The 17,713-nt window shown below is 43.8% G+C and overlaps 1 protein-coding gene and 1 pseudogene across 10 annotated transcripts in view; both read right to left on the bottom strand.

Annotated features, from left to right (window-relative positions):
* Positions 1–17,713, bottom strand: part of LOC133759570 (mediator of RNA polymerase II transcription subunit 18) — a 187,565-nt gene that overhangs the window by 92,902 nt on the left and 76,950 nt on the right. The window lies entirely within an intron of this gene.
* LOC133760647 (mitochondrial import inner membrane translocase subunit TIM14-like) lies at positions 16,266–16,827 on the bottom strand (annotated as a pseudogene).

The following is a 17,713-nucleotide window of genomic DNA, read 5'->3' as shown; positions in this document are numbered from 1 at the left end:
TGCTGGTTGTGCTCACTTTGGCAGCACATATACATATGGGATGCTGGTGCTACAGGTCGGGGCTTTAACCCATTGCACCACAGCACTGGCCCCTCAAATAAATAAAATCTTAAAAAAAAAAAAAGTTCTCCTCCATAAGATTGCTCACTGATAAGCACTGGCCATGACAGGACCCTCCAAAGGAGACCAGGTTACCATAATAACTATAAGAAGTCAGGTGGGGGGGCTGCATCCTATATGGGCACATGTTCGAGACCCAGCTGCTCCACTGCCAACCCCACTCCCTGCTAATGAGCCAGGGAAAGCAGCGGAGGATGGCCCCAGTGTTTGGGTCGCTGCACTCACAAGGGAGACCCGCAAAAACTCCTGGCTTCAGATCAGCCCAGCTCTGGCTGTTGCAGCCATTTGGGGAGTGAACCAGCGGATGGAAGCTCTCTCCCTCTCCCTGTAACCTCTGCCTTCCAAAAAAATAAATAAATCTTTTTTTTTTTAAAGTTACTTTGATATAAAAATTTTAAAAAACAGTCAGGTGTGCACAATTACCATAATGACCAGCAAGGTTAGAGTGGCAAAGAGACATGACTTAAAGATTTATGGAGTCAGGTAATAGGACATGACACTTGAGGCAAAACAGATGAGCAGCCAATAAGAACACTATTTTATTTGATGAAGGATGGAAGATTGAGATGCAGAGGGCAATAACCCCAACAAAAAACTCTGGATCCCGGGGCAGTCATTGGGCATAGTGATTAACCCACGAGTTGGGATGCCTGCATCCTATACCTGAGGGCATACTTGGGTGCCTGCTACCCATGATAGATAAGAATTGAGTTCCCAGCCCTGGGCTTTGGCCTGAGACAGCACAGCTATTGCAGGCACTTGAGGAGTGAACCAGCAGATGAGAGCTCTGTCTATACAATTTAAAAATAAATTCAGGAGCTGAAGCCGTGGTGCAGTGGGTTAACCCTCCGCCTGTAGCGCTGGCATCCCATATGGGTGCTGGTTCTAATCCCGGCTGCTCCTCTTCCGATCCAGCTCTCTGCTGTGGCCTGGGAAGGCAGTGGAAGATGGCCCAAGTCCTTGGGTCCCTGCACCCACTTGGGAGACCAGGAGGAAGTTCCTGGCTCCTGGCTTTGGATCAGCACAGCTCTGGCCGCTGCGGCCATTTGGGGAGTAAACCAGCGGATGGAAGACCTTTCTCTCTGTCTCTCCCTCTCACTGTCTGTAACTCTACATCTCCATCTCAAACAAATAAATTTAAAAAATGAATTCAGGATCCCATGCCCAGTTTCAAAACTTAAGCTACATTCAGACTGAACTTGTCAACCAAAGGAGGGACAGGGCCCAGAAGAAAGGAACTTGCAACACCAAATTACAATAATTCCCAGAGAAATTTGTAGCTCTGAGAGATTTATATGCTATAGAGTCCATGGACATCGGTGATCAGAAGGTCCCTGTAATTTGGAGTACTCTCCAGTTGCCCTAGTCTTGAAATTCTTAGAATTTTATCTAAATTTTTTTAAACTTTTATTTAATGAATATAAATTTCCAATGTACAGCTTATGGATTACAATGGCTTCCCCCTCCCATGACTTCCTTCCTACCCGCAAACCTCCCCTCTCCCTCTCCCTTTCCCCTTCAATTCACATCAAGATTCATTTTCAATTCTCTTTATATACAGAAGATCAATTTAGTATATATTAAGCAAAGATTTCAACAGTTTGCACCCACATAGAAACACAAAGTGAAACATACTGTTTGAGTACTAGTTATAGCATTAAATCACAATGTACAGCACATTAAGGACAGAGATCCCACATGAGGAGCAAGTGCACAGTGACTCCTGTTGTTGACCCAACAAATTGACACTCTAGTTTATGGCGCCAGTAACCACCCTAGGCTCTCATCATGAGTTGCCAAGGTTATGGAAGCCTTCCAAGTTCGCCGACTCTGATCATATTTAGACAAGGTCATAAAAGGGTGAGGATAGTAACCAATGATCCTAAGAGTGGCATTAACTAGGTCTGAACTATTATACAGCATTAAGTGGGGAAGAGGACCATCAGTACACACAGGTTGGGAGTAGAGCCATTGGAGGTAGAGTAGAGGTTATGATTACAAAGGAATGAGGCCCAAGTGTGCTAGACAGGGTCTAGAACAAAGGACAGAGTCATTATTAGAGGAGCTAAGAAAGGTGCTGTCTAAGCTACAATTAAGTTTTCTCATTGAGAGGTAAATAGAACCTGACAGAAGGGGCCTGGTAATAATCTGGTGGGCTTTAGGCCTGGTACGTTAAGAGGCCCAGACCTATCTCTTCACATGGGGTACATCCTAAGGGAGGTGTGAACCACCTGGGAGAAGGCACCCTGTTGACTTTCATTACTTAGCTGGCCTGGGAGGAGAGCTGGCCAGGTCAAGGCAGGGGGCATCTCTAACAAGAAATTTACAGTTCTGCCTGCAATGTTGCTGACCCTACTTGACCATCCCCTCAGCTGCAGTGGTCACTTTGGAAGTTGGGCTGAGTGAAGGGCTTTTCAGCTTAGAGCCAATAAGATCTGTGGCTCTGACCTGGGCATCCTTCGACTCCAGGGCAGGTCCATTTCCAGTGATCCAACTCTTGGCAGAGCTGCCAGGGCTCTTCACAAGCTGACTTCTGCTGAAGCCCAGGCTTACCACATTGAAAGCCACTGCAGTGGACTGGCCTGTTGGGTCTCCTTGAGGGCAGATCACTGTACAGATCAGCCATTAATAGGCCTGCCACCCATTGCTTCTGATGCCTAGCTTGCTTTTCCTCCTGGTTTTTGTTAAGGCAGACCAGAGGATGCAAGTCAAGGGAGTGCCATGTCCCATCTCTAATCTTCGGTGGCCTGAACTACAAGTCTATAGTCACAGGCATGTTCTGTAGTAGTTTTTCTAAGGTAGACAATGCCCATGAGGAAAATTATATTCTCACTTTAAAACTTTCTTTCCCTTTGGTCTGAAAGGGAGGTTTTTTCTACTTACTGTTTACTTCACTGATGGCGAAGTAAATCTAGCTATGAGATTATTATTTAAGCTCTTATTTTGGCTATACTATTACAGAAAAATGTTAGCCATCTCTTTTATAAGGTCTAAAGATTAAATTGTGCATCCTACAGATTCCTTCATAATAGAATTAGTTACCTACCTTGAAGAGAATAGAAAAATGAAAGAACAAGTTGGGCTTAGAATAGAGAAATGAGGGAGCAAGTCTTAGATCGCTTGCTGACAATAGCAATATCACATGATATAATAGCAATATCACAGTTTCAACCATTAGATAACAACTTAAGAAAACATTTACCAGAAGGTCCAATGCCTTCTATAAATTTTAAGAATCATGTATTTGGAAACACCTCTTAAATATCTAACATGGTATAGTTCGTTTAACCAGTAAACTTAAGCACAAACATATAAAATGTTTTTAGTTTCTTTCTACCAACAAGTATAAAACATATGATACAGAGATTCAGGTCACACGGATTAAAATGTATCTTTGATTAAATTTAGCAGCTTAAATTTATGAACAATCTATAAGCTAATTAAAATAAAATTCTTAATAGAATTTTCCCATGTGGACATACAATATGTACACATATATAACATAACATAATAAACCAATATAGCAATTTTAATAATAGCTTTTAAAATCTTTAACTCTTTTTGTAAATTGCCATTGATTTGAATTGCTTTTTGTTTTTAGTAACCTCAGTTAACCATACTTTCTCTCAGTTGGTACTGTTAATACATTATTGGCTTCATCTGTTTACAGAGCCATCCCAAAGTATTGAATACAATAGAAGTGGCTGGAAAAAGTCCATAGGAACCTATAGGAGGACAGCTAAACATAGAACCAATAACGCTTTAGTTTTATGAGCAGCAAATCATATATAACTGTGGATGACAAAAGACTTTAAGTTGCCATGTGTAAAATTATAAACTCATCAACCAACAAGAGGCACTTGCTTACTTCACAGTATTTTTGAAAGCACCTGTAGGATTTTACAAGTATTTAACCCTTTAGGCCTCTGGGGCTTTCTCATTAAGATAACTATCATGTCTAGTAACACAAGATCATTAGACTTTTTAGTGAGATACTTGCAGAGAACTTCCCGGGTCTGGAGAAGGACAGAGACATCCTAGTACAGGAAGCTCATAGAACCCCTAGTAAACATGACCAAAAGAGGTCCTCACCACGACATGTTGTAATCAAACTCACCACAGTGAAACATAAAGAAAAGATTTTTTTTTGTTTTGACAGGCAGAGTGGATAGTGAGAGAGAGAGAGAGAGAGAGAGAGAGAAAGGTCTTCCTTTTTGCCATTGGTTCACCCTCCAATGGCCGCTGCGGATGGCGCATCTCGCTGATCCGAAGCCAGGAGCCAGGTGCTTCTCCTGGTCTCCCTTGCGGGTGCAGGGCCCAAGCACTTGGGCCATCCTCCACTGCCTTCCCGGGCCATAGCAGAGAGCTGGCCTGGAAGAGGGGCAACCGGGATAGAGTCCGGCGCCCCAACCGGGACTAGAACCTGGTGTGTCGGCGCCGCAAGGCGGAGGATTAGCCTGTTGAGCCACGGCACCGGCCCATAAAGAAAAGATTCTAAAATGTGCAAGAGAGAAACGTCAGATTACTCTCAGAGGATCTTCAATTAGACTCAAAGCAGACTTCTCATCAGAAACCCTACAAGCTAGAAGGGAATGGCAAGACATAGCCCAAGTACTAAGAGAGAAAAACTGCCAGCCCAGAATATTATATCCTGCAAAGCTCTCATTTGTGAATGAAGGTGAAATAAAGACCTTTCACAGCAAACAGAAATTGAAAGAATTTGTTGCCACCCGTCCTGCCCTGCAAAAGATGCTTAAAGATGTGTTATACACAGAAACATGGTCATCAATATGAAAGAAGGTAAAGGAAGGAAACCTCACAGCAAAAGATCACAGGAAGCTCAATTTCTCTTTGACATAGAATTAAAATCTGATGCTCTGTTAAAGCAATGTGTTAATCTACTATGTTTTCTTGACTTGATGTCTGTTAAACTCTAATTGTTCAAAAACAGCTGAATTTTTATTAAGAGCTATGGGTTATTTAAATATGTGCTTATTTTCAAAGATTTGAATAATCACCTTGTAACAACGATCAAATTTGGTCTATATTATGTCATGATTTTAAGGAATCTTATTTCAACCAGATATTTTGGATTTTGAGCCTTCTTGGCATTCTTGACAGGCATTCAAAAAATCAAAGTTTCAAACAATCTGGACTCTAAAACTTCCAGTAAATCTTGGACTTTGGTTTTTCCAGTTGGGGCCCAACTGAAAAAATCGAAGGACCTATGTCTCTCATCTTATAGAGACACCAACTAATCAGGCTATTTGGATTATATTAGAAGTACTGTCAAGATGTGACGTGGTACTAAATTTTAAGTTTCTATAATGGAAAATGCTATTAATACAAATGTTTGAGAATTAAAAGAATTTTATCTAAAATTCTGTAAGTGAAGGATGATAGGAAAATGGAGCATGTGCTGAGTGCTCCACCTCCCACCATCTTCTCAGGAAGGGCTCTGGTCCCCCATTCCATGCTCTCAGTCCTAATCCCTCTTTGCCTGGGCTGGCAGCACCCCAGTGCTTTTGTGGGCAACACCAGAGACCTCTTGCCCAGTCTCAATCCATCTATACTGGCACACAAATTACAAAGTTGCTGTACAGCTGTTCATTTAGGTAACTATGAACTGGGGGGGGGGGGGGGGAATAAATGAACATTTTAATGTTTTAAAGATAGGTTGGCATTGATACTGGAGTCTGGAAGTGAGGAGTAAATGGAGTCCCAGTTAAGAAGAGCTCAGAGTGGGTCTCCAAAGGCTTCCTGGTGGTCCCTGAATGTATAATTGAGACAGACAAATTTGGAAATTTGAGCAACCCCCATTCTGGTCTTGACTGTGAGGTAAGAGTTAACACACTGGGGAAGGCCAAGTAGAAGGAAACCTCTAAGACTGCCCCACTCTACCCGCCAAGATAATAAATACGAAACAGAACAATACTGTATCTCTGGGGTAGAGGCAGTGTAACGGCAGAAATCAGTGCTATACTCTTAGAGTTGCACAATTCACTTTTTAGTTTAGTCCCTGTGGAAACCAAACAAATCCCAAGCAAAAAGCAGATTACTGCAAATTCAATTTAATAGTAGCTGCAACTGCAGCTGCCATGCCAGATGTGGTATCTTTGCTATATAACAGATCAACACAGCCCTAAGTGCATGGTAGTTAGCCAAGGATTAGAGAAATAAACTCTAAATAAATGAATATACATTCCTATCAGAAAACATGATCAGAGACAATTTACACGCACATACAATGGATTACAGCATACATTTACAGGACTACGTCATTCTGTCATCCTCTGGCATAATATAGTCCTAAGAGTTATGGAACATGTAGATTTCCTGCAGAACATCACACTATACTGATAATATGCTAACTGGGCCAGATGAACAACAGGTGGAGAGCACACTGAAAGCCTTGACAAGACACATGTTCTCCATAGGGTGAGAGATAAATGCTACAAAATTCAAATACTCATGACATCAGTAACATTTTTATAGGCCCAGCAGTAAGGGGCATGAAATAAAGGCCTCTAGGTAAATCGTTGCATTTTTGCATGTCCCATCAAGAAGAGGGAAGCACAACGTGTAAAAAACACAGCTCTGACCTTTATAGTGGGTGACACCAAAAACAGACCGTTATAAAGTAGGACAGACCAGGAAAGGACTTTGCAGATTTAGGTGGTGAGGCAAAAAAAACCAAGCAGACCAATGGTACAAGGAGTACTAGGGCAAGCCCCAGGGGGAGAACCAGTACAGATGCCTGTGGTTCTACAGCAAGTCCATGCCATTAGAAGTGGAAAAGGGTGAGCCTTTTGCAAAACAGCTTCTCATATGGGGCTGCCGATGCAGCACAAGTTAAGCTGCTGCTTTGGACACCCACAATTCCATACCAGAGAGCTAGTTTAAGTCCCAGCACCTCTGCTTCCATCCAACATTCCTGCTAATGCACCTGGGAGGCAGCAGATAATGGTTCAGGTATTTGGGTCTCTGCCATGCACACGGGAGATCTGGATGGAGTGCCTGGCTCCTGGCTTCAGTCTGGCCCAGACCCAGCTGTTGTGGCCATTTGCAGAGTGAACCAGTCAGTGGAAGATAGTGCTCACTTTCTCTCAATCTCTTTCTCCCTCTTTGTCGCCTATCACTGTTATTCAAATAAGTAAATCTTAAAATAAAAACCTTCTGGCATACTACCAGGCCCTAGTAAAAACAGAGCACTTCATCAAGTGATCACTTATCCACAACTACTCAGCATGACCTGGGTTCTAAGACATACAAGTCAGAAGGATGGACCCAGCAATACTCCATCATAAGATAAAAGAGATATACCTAGGTTCAAGCACAAGGGGGACTAGAAGGCACAAGCATGAGTTGGCAGCTCAAACTCTCAAATCATCCTCCACTGTTGCACCAGTGCCCTTCCCTTAGCATATACGTTTGGCCATGCTGGTACAAGCCAGAAATGGACAGTGGTTGCACTATAGCCTCACTCAGACGGTAACAGTAAAAGGCAGGGAAGGAAAACCCTCCTAATGCACACAGCTTTAGGCAGCACACCTGACCGCCTAGTTTGTGTGGACAGTGAGGTGACTGAGGTTAGAACATAAGCAGACTCCTAAGCAAATGTCCTAACATGCTGATCAGGGTCATGAAAACAGTAAGACTAGAAATTAGGACAGGAAAGTCTTAGGTGAGAGGCATGTAGAAGGACACAGAAGTAGACTCAAACTGTGAAGACGTCTGTATTACGTGTTAATGTGTATCAGAGAACATCTATGAAAGAGGCCCTAAGCAGCAACAGACAAAATGATTCAACAAGTTTACGCCAGGCATTACTTGTCACAGCCTCCCCAGACACTGTGCACAAGCCCAACAGCATGAACTCCCACTTACCAGGGATGCTCTAGGTACTGATGCTGTAAGTGTTAACATCCTCCTTTCCCTTTTCACATTCTAATGAACGAAAACTAACTGCTGATCTTGTGACTAATCAAAATGTTTGTTCAACAGATAAATAATGCTTGCTTAGAAACTCCAGACACTGGAGCCAGCATTGTGGTGCAGCAGGTTAAGCCAGTGTTTGAGATGCCAGCATTCCATACTGGAGCAACAGCTCAAGTTCCAGCTATTCAATCCACTTCCAATCCAGCTCCCTGCAACTGCACCTGGGATAGCAACAGATGATGGCTTGAGTACCTGGGCCCTTGTCACCCATCAGGGAGACAAGGCTAGAGTTCCAGGCTTCTGGCTTCAGCCTGGTCTAGCCCTGGCCGTTGCAGCCTTTTGGGGAGTAAATCAGTGGATAAAAGATTTCTCTCTCTCTCTCTCTCTCTCTCTCTCTCTCTTGCTCTGCCTTTCAAATAAATCTTAAAAACAAACAAACAAAAAAAGCAACTCCAGGCATTGACTACAAGATCTAGACCTCAGGTAAGCAAGAAATTTACAACCAGGTTTTGGTGGTTTTTTTTTTTTTTTTTTTTTTTAAGATTTTGTTTTATTTCTTTGAAAGAGTTACAGAGAGAGAGGGAGACAGAGAGAGGAAAAAGATCTTTCATCAGCTGGTTAACTCTCCAAACAGAGCCATGGCCAGGGCTCCACTATACCAGGCCAAAACTAGGAGCCTGGAACTCCACCCTGGTCTCCTATATGGATGTCAGGGGCCTCAAATACTTCGGCCATCATCTGCAGCCTTCCCCCATGTATCAGCAGGGAGCTGGATCAGAGTAGCGCAGTCAGAACTCAAACTGGCACTTTGATACAAGATGCCAGTGTTCCCAGTGGCAGCCTGACACAGTGTCACAATGCCAATCCCATCAAACCTAGTTTTAATTGACACCACAGCTTGGTCAAAAATTTCTAGCCAACAGCTCTACATCAAAGGGAGCTCCACCTAATTGGTGTCAAGCTGATTATTGAAGCTGACCATGAGAACCTGCGTGACAATCAACCAACTGAACCCATTATCTTCCCCAACCTCCCCAAACTCCCCCTTTCTCTTTTTAAAAAGTCCTCCTGCTAACATGAAAATTAGGAGAAGCACTTTTGAGACTGAAGTTGTCTGCTTTTTCCCTAATGCCAGACCTGACTCCTGGCTTTGGATTGGGCTCAGCTTCGGCTATTGTGGTCATTTGGGCAGTGAACCAGCAGACGGAAGACCTCTCTCTGTGTCTCTACCTCTCTCTGTGACTCTTTCAAATAAATAAAAAAAAATTTTTTTTTAATTTGAGAGGCAGAGTTAGACAGTGAGAGAGAGAGAGAGAGAGAGAAAGGTCTTCCTTCTGTTGGTTCACCACCCAAATGGCTGCCAAGGCCGGCACGCTGCGCCAATCCGAAGCCAGGAGCCAGGTACTTCTCCTGGTCTCCCAAGCAGGTGCAGGGCCCAAGCACTTGGGCCACCCTCCACTGCCTTCCCAGGCCACAGCAGAGAGCTGGACTGGAAGAGGAGCACCAGGACTAGTACCCGGTGCCCCAACCAGAACTAGAACCCAGGGTGCTGGCGCTGCAGGTGGAGGATTAGCCTAGTGAGCCACAGTGCCAGCCATAAAATAAACCTTAGGAAAAAAATAAAGAAAACAAAGAAAAAGGAAACAGATTCTAACTGGGAAGTCAAATTAATGAAGTGTCAATCCTGCAAGAGCAAGTATAAAAAGAATTAGAAAATAAGGGGTTAATATGGGCTGTAATGATTTAAAAGCCAAAACACAGGGTGTTCATTTGTGTAAAGTTCCATTTGACCTCCCATGCTATAGATCTGAGGTCAGCACTTTGTTCTATACATGGAAGCACTGAATAGATGTCTTATAAATAAATGAAATAGCAATAGTAATGAAGAATTTGAACATGTAAAAGTGGCTGATACAAATAAAAAAAAAAGGGGGGCAGGCACTGTGGTACAGTGGGCTAAAAGCTGCTGCTTCCGACACCCACATCCTGTGACAGAATGCCTGAGATTGCTGGTTCTGCTCCCGCTTCCTGTTAATGTGCCCGAGAATGGCGGGTGCCGCGGCTCAACAGGCCCTCTACCTTGCGGTGCTGGCACACCAGGTTCTAGTCCCAGTTGGAGCGCCGGATTCTGTCCTGGTTGCCCCTCTTCCAGGCCAGCTCTCTGCTATGGCCCAGGAGTGCAGTGGAGGATGGCCCAAGTGCTTGGGCCCTGCACCCCATGGGAGACCAGGAGAAGTACCCGGCTCCTGGCTTCGGATCAGCATGATGCGCCGGCCGCAGAGCGCTGGCCGCAGCAGCCATTGGAGGGTGAACCAACGGCAAAAAGGAAGACCTTTCTCTCTCTGTCTCTCTCTCTCTCACTGTCCACTCTGCCCGTCAAAAAAATAAAAAAAAAAAAAAAAAAAAAAAAAAAAAGTGCCCGAGAAGCAGCAGATGATGACCCAAGTACTTGGGTTCTTGCCACCCACGTGAGAGACCCAGATGGATTTCTGGACTCCTGGTTTGGCCTGGCTGTTGCAGCATTTGGGGAGTGAACCATTGGATGGAAGATCTCTGTCAGTCTTTCAAATAAATAAATCTTTTTTAAAAAATAAAACATAATCTGACATTGTAAAGGCAGAATAAATAGTACTTCAGCTGTTAGTCACAGTCTCATTACTCTCTACAGGTATCAGGGGGATGATCCTAAATTAGCTAATGAAAACTGTCAATGAACACAATGCCTCATACAGAAAGGTGTCTTGCTGGAAGAATCCCATGAAATTAATCTCTGCAGAAAAGAAGTCTGGGGCCGGCGCTGCGGCTCACTTGGTTAATCCTTCGCCTGTGGTGCCGGCATCCCATATGGGCTCCAGGTTCTAGTCCTGGTTGCTCCTCTTCCAGGCCAGCTCTCTGCTGTAGCCCAAGAAGGCAGTGGAGGATGGCCCAAGTGCTTGGGCACTGCACCCGCATGGGAGACCAGGAGGAAGCGCCTCTGAGAAGTACACACACACACACACACACACACATATATATATTGGTATTGTGGACAGGTATTTTGCCTGTTTTTGTTCACTACTGTATCTCCAACATCTAAAATAGTTCCTGGAAAATAGCAAGTGCTCAATAAGCATTTTTTGAATGAATGAACTCCAAATCCACATGCCTAACTCACTAAACTTCTAGATATCCACAAACTCCATACCACAAGCACAAAGCTAGTAATTACCCACCTCTTAGCTATCCTTACTCCTTCTTCCTGCAGCTTTCTAAATCACCATCATCCATCAAATTGTCCAAATGAGAAACTTCACCTTCTACATCACAGATCATTTCTAAACACATCTCAGATCCCTCTCCTCAGCTTCACTGACTGAAGACATAGCAGAATCCAAATAGTCTCACTTCCTCTGGAATGTTCCATTCTAATCTACTTAACACAACCCCAACAATCAAGTGTTCCTAAACTGTCCATGTAAAAACTCTTAGTCTATTTTCCTATTTAAACTTTTAAGAAAACTTAAATAAATCTCCTCTTCCTGACTTGTACTTGTTATAGGGCCCCAGAACGTGGCTCTTGAATCTGGTCTCCTCATTATCAACACTCCCTCCTTCACTGGAACATCACTGGCATTACGGCTCAACAATTCCTTTTTTTAAAGATTAGATAGAGTTACAGAAAGAGGGAGAGACAGAGAAAGGGAGATCTTATATCTGCTGGTTTACTCACCAAATGGCTACAACAAAAAGGGTTGGGCCAGGCCAAAGCCAGGGTCTCCCACTTGGGTAGTAGGGGCCAAATCCTTGGGCTGTCTTCCACTGTTTTTCCTGCACTGTGCCGATCCGAAGCCAGGAGCTTCTTCCTGGTCTCCCATGCAGGTGCAGGGCCCAAGCACTTAGGCCATCCTCCACTGCACTCCTGGGCCACAGCAGAGAGCTGGCCTGGAAGAGGAGCAACCGGGACAGAATCCAGTGCTCCAATCAGGACAAGAACCTGGGGTGCCGGCGCCGCAGGCGGAGGATTAGCCTAGTGAGCTGCGACACCGGCCTCCATATTTTTTTTAAAAAAGATTTATTTTATTTATTTGAAAGGCACAGTTACAGAGAGGCAGAGGTGGGGGGAGGGGGGAGAGGTCTTCCATCCGCTGGTTCATTCCCCAGTTGGCTGTAACGGCTGGAGCTGCGCCGATCAGAGGAGCCAGGAGCCAGGAGCATCTTCTGGGACTCCCACACAGGAGCAGGGTCCCAAGAATTTGGGCCATCTTCTATGGCTTTCCCAGGCCATAGCAGAGAGCTGGATTGGAAGTGCAGCCGCTGGGACTCGAACCAATGCCCATATGGGATGCTGGCACTGCAAGTGGCGGCTTTACCTACTGAGCCACAGTGCCGGCCCCTCATTTTTTTTTAAACACATTTCATATTGTAATACCTGGAGTTGAGTCTTTACTTAGAGGCAGTGGTGACAGTTCAAGTGATTGGGTCCCTGCTACCTACATATAAGACCTGGATTGAGTTCCTGGGCTCCTGGTTCCAGGTCTGGCCTCCTCCAAGCTGTTTTGAGTTATTTTGGGAGTGGATCAGCAGATGGGAGCTCTATCTCTCAAATATAATATATAAGATATATAATATACAATATAATATATAATATATACAAAAATATATAAATATGTAAAATTTGATTAAAGCATTAAAAATTAAGGCTGGTCATATCTCCTTCTTCCATTTGAAATTAACTCCAAATTTCTTTTGCTTTTTTTTCAAAGACCCATTTATTTATTTGAAAGGCAGAGTTACAGAGAGGCAGATGCAAAGAGGTCTTCCATCCACTGGCTCACACCCCAGTGGCCACAACGGCCAGAGCTTCGTCAATCTGAAGCCAGGAGTCCGGAGCTTCTTCCAGGTCTCCCACATGGGTGCAGGGACCCAAGCACTTGGGCCATCTTCTACTGCTTTCCCAAGCCATAGCAGAGAGCTAGATCTGAAAAGCAGCAGCCAGGACACAAACTGGTGCCCATATGGGACACAGCAGGTGGTGGCTTTACCTGCTACGCCACAGTGCCAGCCCCAACTCCAAATTTCTTAGCATGGACGGTAAGATCAGACAAGACTTGGTCTCTGTCTATCCCACGGACCTCATTTCCTACCACTCTGGTTCTTGTTCACTCTGATCCAGCCACATTAATCCTGCTGTTTCTGTGACTAAACAAGCATAATCTTACATCTTACCCCGACTGTTCAGTCAGCCTGGATACCCTTTTTCTAGAAGCATGATTTGCTCCTTTGCCTAGGTGATGACTCATGTGACTCCCTCAGAGCAGCCTTCCCTGATTAGTCTAAAACAACACAACCCTTTCCATCACCTACTCCTTAGTTCTCACTATTGGTGTTCTCTTCAGACATTTATCACTGTAAATCTACCCAAAGCAATGGTTATTCTCTGCAGCCAACTATGGAGCTGCTATTTATCACTTTTTTTTTTTTAATTTGACAGAGTTAGACAGTGAGAGTGAGAGTGAGAGAGAGAGAGAGAGAGAGAGAGAAAGGTCTTCCTCCCACTGATTCACCCCCCAAAATGGCCACTACGGACAGAGCTATGCGGATCCGAAGCCAGGAGCCAGGTGCTTCCTCCTGGTCTCCCATGCGGGTGTGTGGTGGAATGAGAAGGCCATGCCAAGGTGGCCACTGGCAAGCAAGCGTCAGTTACTCAGGAATGGCTTTGAAACCCACCTGGCAACGGAGCCTGCCTGGCAACAGGCTGTGATTGGATGGCTTTGAATCCCACCTGGCAATGTAGCCTGCCTGGCAACAGGCTGTGATTGGATGGCTTTGAATCCCACCTGGCAATGTAGCCTGCTTGGCAACAGGCTGTGACTGGTTGGGGCATAGATCGCCCCTTGACCGGTTTGGCTGGTCTTGGCTATATAAGCTGTTGTACCAACTGAAATAAACGAGTCTGCGGGCTGCTGGCCTCAAGCCTGCTTTCACCCGACTCCCGGGGTCTGTGTGGTGACTCCACGCCTCTTGCCCCCACCACGCTCCTCTCAGAAAGGAATCCACTGCAACATTGTTGAGAAATCAACTGCAACACTGGTGCAGGAGCCCAAGCAGTTGGGCCATCTTCCACTGCCTTCCCAGGCCACAGCAGAGAGCTGGACCGTTAGAGGAGCAACTGGGACTAGACCCCGATGCCCATATGGGATGCCAGTGCCACAGGCAAAGGATTAACCAAGTGAGCCATGGCGCTGGGCCCCCAAATGGCATCTTCACATCTCTGACTTCTATGCCAAATACTTGCCTCTATTTTGCATTTGAAACTCCTGGGATGAATAAATCCAAAACAAAATGATATACAATGGTAAAAACAAAAAACTATATATATATGTATATATATATTCAATTATGCATGAGGGGCTGGTGTTGTGATGTTGGCATCTCATGTGGGTGCCAGCTCAAGTCCCAGCTACTCCACTTCTGATCCAGCTCCCTGCTAATACACCTGTTTAATGGAGGATGGACCAAGTACTTGGGCCCCTGTACCCTTGTGGGAGAGATCCGGAAGCAGCTCCTGGCTCCTGGTTTTGGTCTGGCCCAGCTGTGGACCATTGCAGCCATTAGGGGAGTAAACCAGCAGATGGAAGATCTCTCTCTCTCTCTCTCTCTCTCTCTGTAACTGTCATTTTCAAATAAATAAATAAATATATCTTTAAAAAAAATCATGAGTGGGCTGGCGCCATGGCTTAACAGGCTAATCCTCTGCCTAGTGGCGCCGGCACACTGGGTTCTAGTCCCGGTCGGGGCGCCGGATTCTGTCCCGGTTGCCCCTCTTCCAGGCCAGCTCTCTGCTGTGGCCCGGGAAGGCAGTGGAGGATGGCCCAAGTGCTTGGGCCCTGCACCCCATGGAAGACCAGGATAAGCACCTGGCTCCTGCCTTCGGATCAGCGCGGTGCGCCGGCTGCCACGCGGCCACGGCGGCCATTGGAGGGTAAACCAACGGCAAAGGAAGAACTTTCTCTCTGTCTCTTTCTCTCACTGTCCACTCTGCCTGTCAAAAAAAAAAAAAAAAAAAGAGTGAAATTTACTTAACATTGTATTGTTAAATTTACTTAACATTGTAACGATACAATGTTAAGTAAATTAGGTAGTAGAATTCATGCAGCGTGAGTTCAGTTATATAAAGTTTAAAATATCCAAAACAACATATAGTGCTCAGAGATGTAAACATATGTAAAAAAGCAAAAAGACTGGAATGATACACATACAGTAATAATCTGAACAAGAAGAAAGAAAAGGTAATCTTTTTATTTTTTTTTTAAGATGTATTTATTTATTTGATAGGCAGAGTTAAAGAAGGGTGAGAGAGAGAGGAAGGAGAGAGAGACATCAATCTTCCATCTGCTGGTTCACTCTCCAAATGGCTGCACGGCTAGGGCTGGGCCATGCCAAAGCCAGGAGCCAGGAGCTTCATCTGGGTCTCCCACTCGGGTAGCAGGGGCCCAAGTACCCACACCATCCTCTGCTGCTTTCCTAGGCACATTAGCAGGGAACTGGATTGGAAGCAGAGCAGCCAGGACTCGAATTGGCACCCATATGGAATGCAGGTGGTAACTTAACCTGCTAGGTCACATCAGCAACCCGTCATGTTGTTATTCTTAATCTGAGTCTTGGTACACATGTAGCTACTTTAGCATTTTTTTTAAATAAAATAAATGATTATATATAAAACATGTAGTTTAAAAAATAGAAATTAAATAATTTTAATAAACTTCTTCAATTTAGTGAGTCTCCAATCTTTTTCATTATAGTCTAGGTTTTTCCTGTTTTAAAAACTCTTTACAAAACCTGAGATAAAAAAATACTTTCTTTTCTTTTAAATATTTTAAAGTTTTACCTTTTATATTTAGGTCATTAGCACAACCTAAATTGATTTTTGTGTATAGAATTTGATAGGGATTTTTTTTCTCATATGGCTAACAAATGATCTCAGAACATTATTGAATAATTCATCCTTTCTCCACTGACCTGTAATGCCACCTTTGTCAACTATCCAAGTTTCACTGGTCTGTTTCTCAGTAGCTCACTCTATTCTGCAGGTCTAATTTCTCTGTCCCTGGGCCAAAACTACATGTCTAATCATTACAGTTTAAAATCAGATTAAGAGAAGTTCCCCAGCTTGTCTCCAGGGTCTTGACTCCTACATACACATATACATTTTATTTTTTTTTCTTTTTTAAAAATTGTACCTGAGGTATTTTATTATAAAAAGTTGGTACTCATATACACATGCTAACATGATCTGAACATTCATATATTTACTTCATTTTTTAGCTTGACCTTCTAGTAAATCTTTAGCTTCATTGATTTTGGCTGCTATATAAGGAGATCCTCCTTTGTCTGAGTGATTTAAGAGCATAATTCATCGATGTGCATCTCTTATTTTTCCTTTATTGGCAGTAGGGCTTACGCCTAGTATTAACGCTGCTTCTCGTTTTGTCATTTTGGGTTCAAATCCACCTCTGTAATAGCCGCCACTGAAGGCAGATTTTGGTAGACTTTGAAAAACTTGCTTTACTTGAGGCTCCATATGCTTCATGGCTTGCAACACGTAACAACCTGCAAATCCTGCAGCAGCAATGGTCAATCCAACCGCTACCACTGTACTGGCCATGGCTCGGGCTCAGCTCCCCTGCCTTCACTGGGAGCTCGGTACATCCCAGCCCAGAGGCCGCAGCCACCACCCAGACGCCTTTACCCGAAAGCGAGGAGCCGCCAGCTACATGCACAAATAGCCCAAGCCCACATACACATTTTAGAAACAAGTTGTCAAGTTCCATGGAGGAAAAAAAAAACAAACAAAAACTTCTTGGAATACTGATTAGAATTACGTTCAACCTAAAACTTAAACAGGGGACAACTGTCATCTTTACAACACTGAGTCTTCCTATCCATAAACATTGCATGTGTCTCCCATTTATTTAACTCTTTACTATTTCCCTGCTCTGATCATCTCTGTATTTTAAACAGAAAGTTTTTAGGGAACTAGTTTGATCTATCTTACTTGTATTGAGATTAAGAAATATTCTCATTCCACTCTACCATTTTATTTCACATTTTTCATTTGTTCTTTTTTTCCCTTTTGCCTTATGTTGCATTGATTTGTTCCTTATTCCCCTGTGTTTTTGTTTAACTTTTTATTTTAAGATTTGCTTATTTACTTGAAAGAGTTAGAGATCTTCCATCTGGTGCTTCTCAGAAGTGGTGTAACCAGGACATGAACTGGCACCCATATGAGACGCTGGCTGTAGGTGGCGACAGCCTCACCTGCCATGCCACAACACTGGCCCCCTTATTCCCCTTTCTAACTCCTATTTATTCTATTTTCATTCTTTCTCTTCCTTTTCTATTCTTTTGTTGTTACCCAAAAATATAAGATGAATATTTTACCTAAAGTCTAAAATTAGTATCTTCATTCTCCTCCTTTAATTTTAATTTAAAGTTTTACTCCAAACCCCTTCCCTACTTATTTTTGAGTACTTTCACTTTCAAACCCAGAAATAAGACATTATTAAGGCATCCTTCTTAAGTTTCCCCAAATGTACACTATGATCTTTGTTCACCAATCCTTTCTAAGTCTCACAGTTTCCAAGAAGCATTTTTCTTCTTCCTATGGGAATATGTT

Source organism: Lepus europaeus, chromosome 5 (genome assembly GCF_033115175.1).
Source record: "Lepus europaeus isolate LE1 chromosome 5, mLepTim1.pri, whole genome shotgun sequence".
Lineage (NCBI taxonomy): Eukaryota > Metazoa > Chordata > Mammalia > Lagomorpha > Leporidae > Lepus > Lepus europaeus.
This window is presented reverse-complemented; position numbering and strand designations above follow the sequence as displayed.